The sequence below is a fragment of the Ptychodera flava genome, chromosome 8, assembly GCF_041260155.1.
Source record: "Ptychodera flava strain L36383 chromosome 8, AS_Pfla_20210202, whole genome shotgun sequence".
Taxonomy (NCBI): domain Eukaryota; kingdom Metazoa; phylum Hemichordata; class Enteropneusta; family Ptychoderidae; genus Ptychodera; species Ptychodera flava.
In genome coordinates, this window is record NC_091935.1 from 33121489 (window position 1) to 33134784 (window position 13296).

Consider the following 13296-nt stretch of genomic DNA (forward strand, 5'->3'; position numbering starts at 1 on the left):
TCGCTTGTTCAGTCATTGAAATAATGGGAAATTATATGATGAGATAAAGACCAAATATGGCAATTTAGACAACACATAATATATAATTTTTATTCCCTTTGATACACCAAACTTTTTGAGAAAATGACAGTGAAATGTACTGTTACATAGGAGCTTTATTTATTTCTAAAACATTACAGAAAACCTCATGTTATTAACACAATAAAAAATACAAACAAACACTGGAAGTTGAAGTGCAAAATAAAGCATTTTTTCATCACATCAATTTATTTTGAGTACATGTAGATACCATATTTGCTCAACAAATGAATGCAAAAGTTAAATTTAGGGGTCAGGAAAATTATTATTTTCCACTGAACGGTATCTCAATTATTTGTCAAAAGCCTTACTGCATCACTGCATTATCTGCTAAGAGGAAACAGGCTGCAACCTGCTTATTGTAGACCAGGAACTACTACCACGGCTACACAGTATCTCCACTGAATGTGGGACGAACTAGTAGACGGGCATTGCAAATGGTGAACTTGTTTGGAGACGAGAACATGTAAGATGGATAAAATTTTTCTTGACTTTAATTATGTTTGCATTTAAATACTAGCCAGAAGTAGTGGTACAGGTATAAACAGTACTCAAATTACTGGCAAATTGAGTCGGGCAATTTTTTTTATTTACAATATTAATCTCCTGCAAATTCTGTTGACATATTTGCCTGTAGCCCTCCTCAAATTACGCGACCAACCTCATCCCTCATTGACCATTTACCCATGAAATGAACCAGACTAACAGAATAAACAGATCAGATCAACCATTCAGCCTTTCTGTTCAATTAAGTCTATTTGCCAAATTGATGGAACGGATATTGAAATTCCTCTCACTCATTTAATTTTGGTGCTTTCACGCTGGTGAATGTTTTTCTTAATGCTTTAGTCAAACAAGTGGCCATATTTGACTAATAATCTTGATGAAAACAGATATGAATTATGCAGATAATATACTTACACTGTGTGAAGTCAATTACGGTATGTGCAATGGGAAGATCCAGTCAATTAAGCGACAAGAAAGACAATTATCCACCAGAAGGAAGGCCTTGATGTCGAATAATGATGTCACACGCCAAGCTTGAAAAGCTTCGATGTAGAGTAATGATGTTTGATATGAAAATGAAAGAGCCACAGAAAAGCTGTAGCACCAGGAAGAGACTCCAAGTAACAATGGGAAAGCCTTGAAAAGACTGAAGATAAGGAAAGTTTCCATTGAAGTCAAAGATAACAGGAAAACATGGGAGGCACTAGCTACAAAAGGTTTTCATTGTTCATAAATGCTCAAACAAGTTTATCATGTTTAGGCAGTTGACATTGAAAAAGATGATAACCATCAACAATAAAACACAAACTGTCCCCTACATTGAAAACAGAAAGAGATTAACTTCCGGGTATAAACTTTCCTCTAGGCTATAAGGTTAAACCCATAAAACAGTACAAAGGTCACCATGCCCTGATCTGTCTGTGGAAGTATAAGCAAGACATGCATGATGCGATTACAGAGTAGTACTTTTACATTCAGCATTGTTTGTCTCTGTATTGAGAACAGAACTATTTATGAATACATGCATGGTTAGTGGAGGGTAAAGTACTTTTTGAAATTACAATGCGCCACAGTCTGTTTTCCGTAGGTACATGTATGTACAATGAATGCTTGAACCTCTTACCCCTTGCTCTATATTCTCAAAGTTTTTAAAATGGTAATGAAGTACCGGGTATTTGAAGTTAAATATACCGGTACATGGCCAGGTTGTTAAATTTGTATTTCCTACAGACTAGAGCATGGTGAAAGCCAACACTACCCTTACATGTAGTGTAAAAATGAGTCCTCATAAGTTTTAGATCAGAAAAGAAGCCAAAGCGTGAGATGGGGCAAGTTTGGAAATCTGACCGGAAAGTACACTTTCTGTGTTATATCAGCTCTCACATGATTATCAGTAGTCTACACTCTTGGTCTTTTATATATTAATGCATTCGTTTCTACAAATCCATGCATATATCAAGATGCCTTACATTCTGAGTAAGTCATTTTTTCCCAGTGCTTTTGACTATAACACTGTTAATCACCTCATCCGCTATATCAACTGCAACAGCAACAACCACATGGATAAATCAGAAAAGTCTAGATGATTATCAAGTTGAGGTGAGAAAAAATTAAACTACGGTAGTGAAGTTTCTCAGTTTTAATGAATTATTGTTAACTCCATAACATCTTTTGTTTTTTATTCCTCAAAAATATATGTTGCCTCCAGTCCATAACATCTTTTGAAGCACTCTCAGAATCATCATGAAATTTCCGTTTGCCCTCATTTAAAAAAGTATAGAATGTATTTATAAACAATCAGGAAATAGGAATTATACTACAACAGGAAGAGAGAAGGCATATGGTTAAGGGGAGAACCATTTGATTTCTTGAGGGGGGGGGCTGGTGGACTTTTGCAAAAAAACAATTTGTCTGCAGGTGAAGAACAAGAAGAAAAAAATTGATCCAGTAATGTCTTAATATTCAGTAATGGCAGAAAATAAAAAAAGTTGCTGCATACCCATTTCCTCCAGACCAACCCCACCCCCTAAATCAAAAGATTCTCCTGTAAAAACTTAATCAGGTACATGTATTAGCCCCCCCACCCTTCAGACTCCTTAAATAATGACAATCTAGAAATCAGATGTAGGTAACCGTCTCAGCTGCTACAGGTTGAAGTTTATCAAAAGCCTCAGAGAACAAACAATTACTTTTGGTGATGATTCATAGAAACAGAAAACATGAAACTCTCTGTGTAAGTGTTAGTAAATGTCAACTTCAATGTCACAATAAAGACCATAAAGATCGTAAGTGGGGACTATTGAAATGTTTAAAAACATAATGATCGAAGCCTAATTTATGCTTTTGCTGACAGTAAACACAGAGTATTTCATACGACCTCAAAATGACAACACATTATACCAGTAAATGTTTTGGTATACAAGCCAACACTAACATGATAATATTTCACATTTCCATGGCATCGCCATGATCAAGTTACAGAATCAGAACAAACCAGGAGACTCAGTTTTGTTTGTCATAGGTTTGACAAAGTCCATTTGGCTGCTCATTTTCCATTCTCCTCCTCCTGAAACTTTATAAAATAACACAAATATTGGTTGAAATCCACAATGCCAAATCATTTGACACTGTTGTGTTAAATTTAATGTGCACACACATCACTCACAGCCTGGCAATTAAAACATACTGATGTGTCAGCCAGGTTTTGTGTTAAATTTACTGTGCACACACATCACTCACAGCCTGGCAATTAAAACATACTGATGTGTCAGCCAGGTTTCAAAGAGTTCAGGACCTGGTTTATTACATTCATATATCAAACTTTTTGTTTTGCTTTTCCAAAAGATTTATCTCTTGATATAAAATTGTAGTTTTCCAGGAATATCCTCCGACAGGCTTTATTGATTTAGTTTGTATGATTTACAATGAGCGATCCACTGTACCGGTACATGTGCGTATTAAATGCTGGTATTGTGAGGTATTGATATTCCAGTTACAGTATCTGTAAAACTTGTACATGTATTAACAGACTTGATGTCACTTCATCAATGTGATAAAGATGATCATTTCTGAAGTAACCCTTTCACTACCGTGGTTTGTCCCAAATCCATTGTTATCAATGCTGATGATGGACCTGTTTACAGAGCAGGGGTGAAAAGGTTAAACTCACTTCTCAAAGCCTGAGGTGCTGGTATACCCTACTTCGACCTTTTGTGTGATTTTACGTGAGTTTTTTTTTGCAGGGTGAAAAGTCAAATTTGTTGCCTACACCCTTTGCACAATTATTTACAAACTTTACAGTTGCAACTAATATACTATATTTCAAAGTATACACTTTGCTATCAATAGTCTGAGTCTCAAACTTGATATTTTCCAGCATTAGAATATCATTACTTGTACATAGAGTACAGTACTAAAGATTACAACCCTATTTCAGAACTGCACTGGTAATATTGACATCAACAATGTAAAATATCAAACCTTACATCTATTATGCCATTATCCTGCTAATCCAGGTCATGGTCTTCAATGGACAGGTTCCAGGCTGCAGCCCTTTAGAACATTGTCACATCTGCTCTTCCAACTGTGACACGACCTACGCCTACGTCTAGTTTACATGGAACATGTTTGTTGGAAATTGTCCAACATCTGCTTCCATTAAAGTGTCAAATTTCACTATCATCCTGCTTCACATTATTTACTTTTCAGAATTTTATGTCCGCATTGTTTACAATGCTATACATATAATACTTTGAAAGAAAGTACAGGGTAGGGTCTAGCAGCTGAACAGCATCATCCTAAACCACACACACCCCTCTACGGCAACAGCTTGGCGCTTTTGCGTGCATCCATGGAATGGAATTAAATCATGCCCTGCCTCGCCAGAGTGCCGAACAGTATTGAATATAACACGGTTTCTCATTGTCAGAATCAGTCTTATCTTGACAGTTAACTAAGCAAATGCTTGTGGGAAAACTGGCAAACACAGAACATTTCAGCTGAAAATGTACAGATTTACAAGAAGCAAGTTCAGCTCTAGTAGTAACCTGGACGTGCATATACTGCATAATCACTGTGAACCATGAGAAAATTCTTCAAACTGGCCCTTTCAATTATTCCAGCTACATACATGTATATCCTAACTAAAAAGAAAGTATGTGTAAATGATACTATATAGCTGAATTGTTTTCTTCTTTATTCACTGTTTGTATCCCAGTATTCCCAGATGCAGTAACAATATTAAATCTATCCAGCATAGAGTGATCACTTCCTTTTACTCATCATGTAGCAAAATGCACCCACCTGTAGAATCTGTTACATCATAAGCTTGCTGAATGATGCATGGTATTAAACTTTAATTCCAAATATCTGCAAAAGAAAAAAGGAAACAAAAATCATCACTCAAGTGCAAAATGTCATGTCTGCAACTTTCGATATTTTACCAGTGTTTCAGAAAAACTTTAATTTTGTGATAGTAGCAGTCATATTGAAAATGCGAAACATGTGATAGTAAATATATTCACTATGCTGGTGTCAGACAAACATGTTGTAATTTTCCATAGGTCTGTTACAACCTTCTTGTACTCACAAATGACAAAATATTGTAGCTGATTGCAGTAACCTAGAGCTAATTTCTCATCCTGTCTTGTAACACACCTCATCCAAGCCATTCATCTATGGTCACATGGTATCATTTTGACGCTGATACATGCAACGAGCTAGTTACCAGTCAACAGTTTCAAAAAACTATTAACCAGTTATTACAGTTCAGAACAATTTTGACGGAAGAAGTTTGAAAATTCCGCCTATGAATGCACACATTCTGGAGTGTATAAAGAGTGTCATCTGTGACAGAGACAATAGCTGAGGGACTTTTACAAAACACATAACCCTTAACTTCCCATAGTAGCATAACAGCAATAATCTTTATTTTCCCACAGGCCTGAGAGTCACCAAAATAACAATCTGTTTCCGTCAGCCTATGGCTTCATGAAACAGTCTATATTGGAGTGACTGTCAGCAATGCTTTTGTTGACAAATGAGTTCTCGTCACGACTAAAATTCACTTTTCATCAATAACTTTGAACAAAACACATTTACAGCATGTGTCGATTGACAACTTGAACATGATGACTTTCTTCACAATTTTCAGAACCAACATTGTATAAACTGAACGAAAATATTGAAAAATACAGTTACAGCTATTAATAGATCCTTAAGATCACCAAATTATGACTTATACTTGTCTTCAAAGTGGATTATTATTATTCCATTGGCAGAAGACAAGAATTCCATCCATGAAGAGATAGAATACTTTGGATGGGAGGTCTGTCCTGTTGTATATGAAAGGATATCGGTGATGCATTATGGGAAAAAATGTTAATATGACAGAAAATAAAATTACTTCAGAATATTTGAAGATTCTTTTGCAGGATTTAAATCTATTTAAGAATGTTAATTAAAACACACGTGTTATGATTTTATATCTTCTCTGTGGTGATTGCCCATCTTCTCTCCCATTTTGGAGTTGAATAAAAAAACCCGGCTATAATGAAGTGTGCTATTTCAACAATTGTTTTTAAAACATCTTCATGATATGAATCTCTCCAGAAAATCCACTCAGCACATTTAATCATGTGTTAAGTGAACGATCTTCAATCATGGAAGTTTTTCATTCTCAGCAGGCGTTTGGTACAGACTTGCCTAAGAATCTAAACACTGTTTTGGCCTAAGGGTGTTGTTTGCCTTTGCCACAATCCAGAGATGTACTGGTACCTCTAAAGTAGTCTGCACTCTCAGGGAAAATGGGTGTCCCTGTGTGTTCCAAAAATTACACGGTGTTTTGTATCTATCCATCATCATGATCCTTGAAGAGGCATGAGTTACTTCTCTGAAAAACCTGCATGGCCAGTGAAAGGATTGGATAACAAGTAGTCTTTCACATAGAATCCAGTCTTTCTGCAGGATCTCACTTTATGTATTCAATGGTAATTTGAGGTCAGCAGATCAGTTTATACTTTGTCTGATGAAATCGGCAGTGAGAAATATGAAGCTTGTTCTGTCAATGTAGCAGCTCCTGTACTCCGGAACAGTCATCCATTAAATATTCTAAGTTAAACTTCGAGTTTCCTACTTTCAGAAGTGATGCAAACCAGACTTTCAAAACACAGACGTAGACAAGGGTCTTACCCTAAGTCTTACCCTAAAATATGACCCGCCCCTTTTTTTCATACTCACTAAACTTATGTAAAAGAGCTCCAATCATATTAAGTAGGATAAACCATAATGATTGTAATGTATTATGCAATAAAATCAAAAACCAACAAAATGTAAACGTTTATCTTTTTATACTGGTTCTCACACTTGGTTACCAATAGTAATAAATATCTTCATCTCTAATGTGACACACTGGATACATCTGTTGTTATGTAGCCAGGTTGCTTTGGTTGAAAGTAAACAATGATATAAAGAGATATTGATAAATCACCACAACATCCCAAAAATATAAAGAAGCGTGGGGATTTCTGAAATAAGGAAGTCAAACATTTAACTTTAACTCAGCTTGTCAATTTTTAAATCAAACACATAAATTTGCATTTCTAAATCACTTTTATTTTTCAGTTGTGTTTTTCTCTGTATTTATTGTTTGCAGTTTTTGTTTTTAGTTTCATTGCTTTCTCTGATTTGTCAATTTTAATCAGTGCCCTTGATCACCTCATTAAGAGGCTATCACTTTATTAATAAATTATGATTATTATTATTAATATTAATATTATAAAATTCAAGTTAGAGTCTGCTATATTCAGAAATAGACCCTTGAGTTATCCTATATTATGACCCTTTTTTCAATGTTTCTAATTTATGATGCTCTCAAATCACAAATCAGCAAAATGCAAACATTATAATCTTTCGTAACTGGTTCTCACACTTCACGTAACACAGGATAGATGTATCTAGGATTAACATGTGGCTGCTTTGCTAAATGAAAACAAGGCCATGAAAGAGACATTGAAAGTCCATCACTCAAATCCCCAAAATATAGAGAAGCCTGGCGATTTCTGAAATGAGGAAGCTCTTTTACCATCTTTGTTCATTAATCACCGGGAAGCTATGTTTCAAATAATTATTTACATTTTCCAGGGCTGAGATTTGCTTTACGGTTTGTGTTGCCGTGAAACACATTCTATTACAATCAACAGGTTGGTACCTGTTATCCATAGTAATAAATCTGTACATCGCTCATTGGTCAATGTACGCAGGCACTGCTACTGCTCATGATTCAACTATACCGTATATCCTACCAAATACCCCTCAAACCACATTCCTTCATTTTGCAGTCATGGCTATGGCTCTAATTATTGTAACTTCCAATAATACTTCCCCAGTAACCATCACATTTTCTTGATATAGTCTCCATAAGCAACTTTAGCATGAAAATTTGCATTTACCTCATTAGGAACGGTTATATTCAACATTTTACTCTTATTGTGAGCAGTTGTGAAATTGATCTTAAGCATGGGCAGATAATTGCCAATGCAGTTACCCCAGTACTAGTAATACATTATACAACATGTAAACAACCCATGGTGGCTTTGTTATCAGTTGGTATAAAGGGCATTGGAAATGCTGTCGAGACATGGTCTGACAAGGAAATATGACTGATGCACAGGAACAAAATATTGATGGATTGTGGGGAGTTGCATTAACTTGGCCTTTCGCTCTATCATGGTGTGTACTAAACTACATCTTACAAACACCTGATTTATATTACAGAGTGCTCTCTGGTGTACATCATCTAAAAATCGTCATGTTTCTGTTAAAACTCACAAGAAGTCATCCAACCCTGTAATGTAATCAGTCTGCCAACTTCACACACACCTTTGGTTTCATGTGTCTGCTGGAGAACACTGAAAATTATATTGCAAACATAAATTCCACAGCATTCTTAACCGGACGAGAAAGACACTTAAAGGGACAAAGTCGGCCATTTTTCATGAATTTTGTTTGATACGAGATACTACTTATTTTGTTTGACATGTTGGAAGATACTGAATGGATGGGTGACCATGCATATATTTGACCCCGGTTTTAGACACGATACATAAAACCATCGCGAAAAAAGGTTAGTGGTCATGACCATTAATGCATTTTTGCAATGGTTTCATTTAATGTGTCTAAAACCGGGGTCAAATACGGTATATGCATGGTCGCCTATTTATTCAATATCTTTCACCATGTCAAACAATATAAGAAGTATCTTGAATCAAACAAAATTCATGAAAAATGGCCGGCTTTGTCCCTTTAAATCACTGTGTTTGCACAATCTAGTGCCCACTGCAAAAATCAAAATTCTTCCCTCCCACAGTGAAAATTGACTTTTCTTCCCATGCACCCACTGATTATTTTTAAATTTGCCCACCCACTAAACACTGAGCGTGAACACCTTTTTGAATGAACAGCTTCACAGTACATAAAATTAACACAGAGAAGAACTCAAAGGCTGTAATCTCAGAAACTTGGCTCTATCTATTATGTGCCATGGTGTTCACGACGCCTGCAGCTGTCACGACAACAAGTGGGGCAGAGATCTACGGCCAAGGCATCTAGAACATACAGAAAGGGATGGTGTTAGAAGTTTCAACCTTTGACATATCACGACTACAAACACTGACAGAAACATAATATCAAGTCTCTGAAATACTACTCCACCTACAAAGATGAGTCACATCCCTCTGGGTCCATTTGAAACACTGAACAAGTTTCATAAGTTTACTTTACATGTGCAAAGATTATTACCCGCATGAAATAGGGTGCAACTGAAAGTATGGCACAAGGTCTCGGGCTCCAAGCCATGAGCTTTTCAAAACAGTTCTAAAAAAGCAAAAACAATGTGGGCACTTGCAGGAACAACAGCAGTTTGCTAAACACATATGACGCTATCAAATGTTATTCATTGCCTTACTCATAGACTCTCGCAGTCTATGCCTTAATGTATTGTAGTTGAAATCAAAGCTTAAGTATTTTATTTATTGGACACAACACTAAATTTGTTCACATCATGGCTTTGGGCTAATTTTTGGACTTCTAGTGAACACCTTGCAAAATTATATAAATGCCAAGCTTTATTTGTTCAAGAACGCCAGCCCTATTGACATGATAGTCTGCGTGACTGCAGTCCTCTGAGTTGGAAGTGAAAGAAGTCTGCAATAGGAGCTGTTGATCCCTGTATGTTACTGATGATGACTGGTTGCAGTGTTTTCATACTTGAAAAATACATTTGTATACAGCATAGCAGTGATATAAAGACCAAACCACCAGCATAAGGTAGTGCCATATGTACATGTATGTCACACATTGATTATTTCAACACATATGCATTTGTGGTACATTGTCCTATTCACCAAGCTTGGTTGACACAAATCTGCCCAGACATTCTGGTATCTACCAAAGCTCTCATATTGCCAAACAAGTTGATGTATGCTTGTATAAAGTTTTCATTGAATCTGCTGTTCGCATGGCTTTGGACATGAAAAAATCATAACAAAATGGCTAATTTTCCGCCACATTAGATCGTATGACAAAATAAATTTGTACCTCATAGTACATTGTTCTTGTACCAAATTTGAAGGAAAGTGCTCCAGGCATGTTTCAGTAATAGCCGTAAGCAGATGAATGGACAGAGGGAGCTCAATTATCAATTGGTCTCCTGGATTTGTCCCCGGAACTGACAAGTAGAGTTGCTTCATGATTCATAGGAAAAAGAGCAGACTATTGCTATTAGTGCTGTGTCTAATATTAGTATACATATGTTTGGTTACTGGTAGGAGACTTGCTAGTGATATATATATATACATGTGTGTCACTGCTGTTGACTTACTGTACACCAAAAGCAATGGGAAAACCGTTGATAATTACTGAGAACATATTGGTTACTTTATGCTATCCTAGAATGTATACGGTATAGCCACTAGCACAAGAGGTTTTGCTGATTGAAATTATTCTTATCTTACATCATTTTACAACATTCATTTGATGAATACATTTCTTTTCATTACTGAACATCAGGTTTCCTGCTGGCATCTATAGTGGATCATTTTGGCTGGAAAACAGTCATACCCTGTGTTGATATTATGCAAATGCAAAGCGTGCTATAATAAGACCATATTGTTTATGTAAAAGATAATGTGAACATGGTCAGATCACATTGAGTGCATCTTTTCTTAAATCCACTCATGGCTCAAACTATTGTAGGTAATTGTTTTTTGTCCTAGGCCTTTTACAAAATGATGTTGTCAGTTTATTTTCTACTTGTTTGTCTGGACTTTTTTTAGTTGTTTTTTTTTCAGCTCATAAGATCCAACTGTCGATATTTACCGGGTCATGGTTACACTAGATTGATATGTCCTTAGAAGATAAACAAAAACTTTCTGTTTTTGGTCTTAGTATTTGTACATATGCTGGTACCTATGTACGTTATATGATACGTACCGTATCAGATGTCTCATGAACATTATATTTCCTGAACAATATTGCTTTTTTCAATTCTTGTTGCGCTTTTAACATCAAGAGGTAAACGACCTCGCCAAATCATCCAATCACATAGGCAAATAAGACACATCTGTCAGCAATGCAGTAAAGCCATATATCAAACACTAAGGAGCAAGCTGTTGCAATATGACTATGATTGCACTTCTGCATTTGTACTTTTTAATTGATATGAAAAATGCATCAGCCTGACCTGAAATAGCTTACCAAGGAATAAAATAAATACCATATGTCATGCCATCAATATTTCAAAGATGTATGAATTGTTGGCACATTGTAATTGTAACCCTAAATAACTGCCACCAGAATATAGCAAATAATAATTCCACGTGTATCTCAGTCCTATCAATCATCCCTAATGTAGAATGCGCTTTGAGGACAGAGTGGACTCAAATTTTTACAATACTTTTTTGGGATACCACTTGTGTAGGTTACTGTTGGAGTAAGAAATATTTTAAACATCTTAGTTGTTTGAAAAAAGTAAATTATAATTTTCCCCATGGAGTTAACACAGGGATGATGTCCATTTTGAATTTCAAATGTTGGTGCATGTTGAGTAAAATGTTTCTCTAGTTCAAAACTAAATGCATGGTGACCCCATGTTTTTATTCTTGATTTTGCGAGAAAGTTGTTGAAAGTTTGACTGAGGAAAGTTTGAGCAAAAGTTTGTCTTTCACTTTTATGGCACATACTACCTTAACAGATGAAATATAGTTTCCCCGGGTAGTGTGTAATTGCCCCTGGTAGTGTATAATTGCTGATAAATAGCAAAGAAGGGTATTCATGTTTTTATTGCATGACAATAGTTACACATGCAGGCGATCTTAGTAACTGCATGTAGACCAAAATAGTTCTGCTGTTAGTTTCATGCATAAAATAATAATATAATCACTCCACAGCAACCAAAAATGACATTCAAAGAAAACTGACATGGCTAGAGAAAATTTCTGTTTATCTTTGACACAGAATAGTCAAATGTACAGGAAGAGTGGAGCTACCTCCAGATATGTATTCTGATATGTAATGCAGTGCAGTCTATGGATTGTAGTATTCTCTTTAGCTTGAACTTTGTGCTGAAGAAATGCACAACTTTGTTATTTCTAACGCCAAATAATGAGGAAGTGATTTGATTACACATTAATGGTGTATCCTGGGAAGCTGACAATTGAACTTAAAAAGCTCTGATACAGTGATGTGAAACAAGTTTTGAGTGAAAAAGAGAAAGCAAACCTCAATGTGTACATGCAAATGTTGTTATCATTTAAAAGAAGACTGAACGAAGTCATCCCTGGAAAAGTTATAAACCACATTTGATATGTACTGTACAGTTCAGGCAAGCATTACTTTTAAGATAATTGGGCAAAAACTAAGAAAAAAATATCAAAAAATATCAAAAATGCAAAAAAGTTTCTTTGCTAATTCTTGATAATTAAATAAGGGTATCAATAAGCATTTTAAGGCTGATTTAGACAGGCACAAAAACAATGTTTTGACCAAATATATGGACCTTGTCTCAAAATTTACATATGCAAATTTCTTTCTCATTTGAATTTAACGGAATGAAGTCAGCAAAAAATTTTAAAGGAATGAAAGTAAACAGAAAAAAAACATTAAGGAAACATGTATGGCTTCACAACATGGCCCTGTCCCCTCCCCCCAACCACCAAACCCCAAAAAACAAACAAGTCATCACTGATGACACAGTCCCTGCTTACACCATTAATTGTGATGCACATGCACACTACAATACAGTGTCTGTGTGCCAAGTTTGAACGAAATCTGTTCAGGGTTAGTTGAGTTAAGGTTCAAAAACATGAAAAAAATCGCAATAAAATGGCCGCCCGGCAATAATTTTGGATCGTATCGCAAAATAAATTGACATGCATATATGCCACAGTACTTTATCTGCATTGAACGAAATCGGTTATGGTATAGTTGAGTTATGGTTCAAAAACAAGAAAATTTGCAATAAAATGGCTGCCAGGCGACCATCTTGGATCGTATAGCGATCGGACGGACAGACGGACGGACGGACAGACAGGACCAAATCTATAAGGCTGCGTTCACAAACAACGATTAGGGGGGGGGGGGGCTGGAGGAATTTCGATTGAAATCTTATTTTTTTTCAGATCCCCCCCCTAAGTACCCCAAAAAATTTTCAAATGC

General features: G+C 35.9%; 1 protein-coding gene and 1 long non-coding RNA gene across 3 annotated transcripts in view; one reads left to right on the forward strand and one right to left on the reverse strand.

The window, feature by feature from the left end:
• LOC139139129 (uncharacterized) overlaps positions 1-13296 on the forward strand; it is a 68710-nt gene that overhangs the window by 45381 nt on the left and 10033 nt on the right. The window lies entirely within an intron of this gene.
• The window catches only part of LOC139139126 (receptor-type tyrosine-protein phosphatase F-like), a 63310-nt gene that overhangs the window by 34337 nt on the left and 15677 nt on the right, over positions 1-13296 (reverse strand). The window contains exon 2 of one of the 2 annotated variants that reach the window (XM_070707922.1): positions 4888-4953. The gene's annotated coding sequence lies outside the window, so the exon portion shown is untranslated. Of the gene's footprint in view, positions 1-4070; positions 4166-4887; positions 4954-13296 lie in introns of those variants that run through there. The other variant, XM_070707924.1, reaches the window with a different exon arrangement.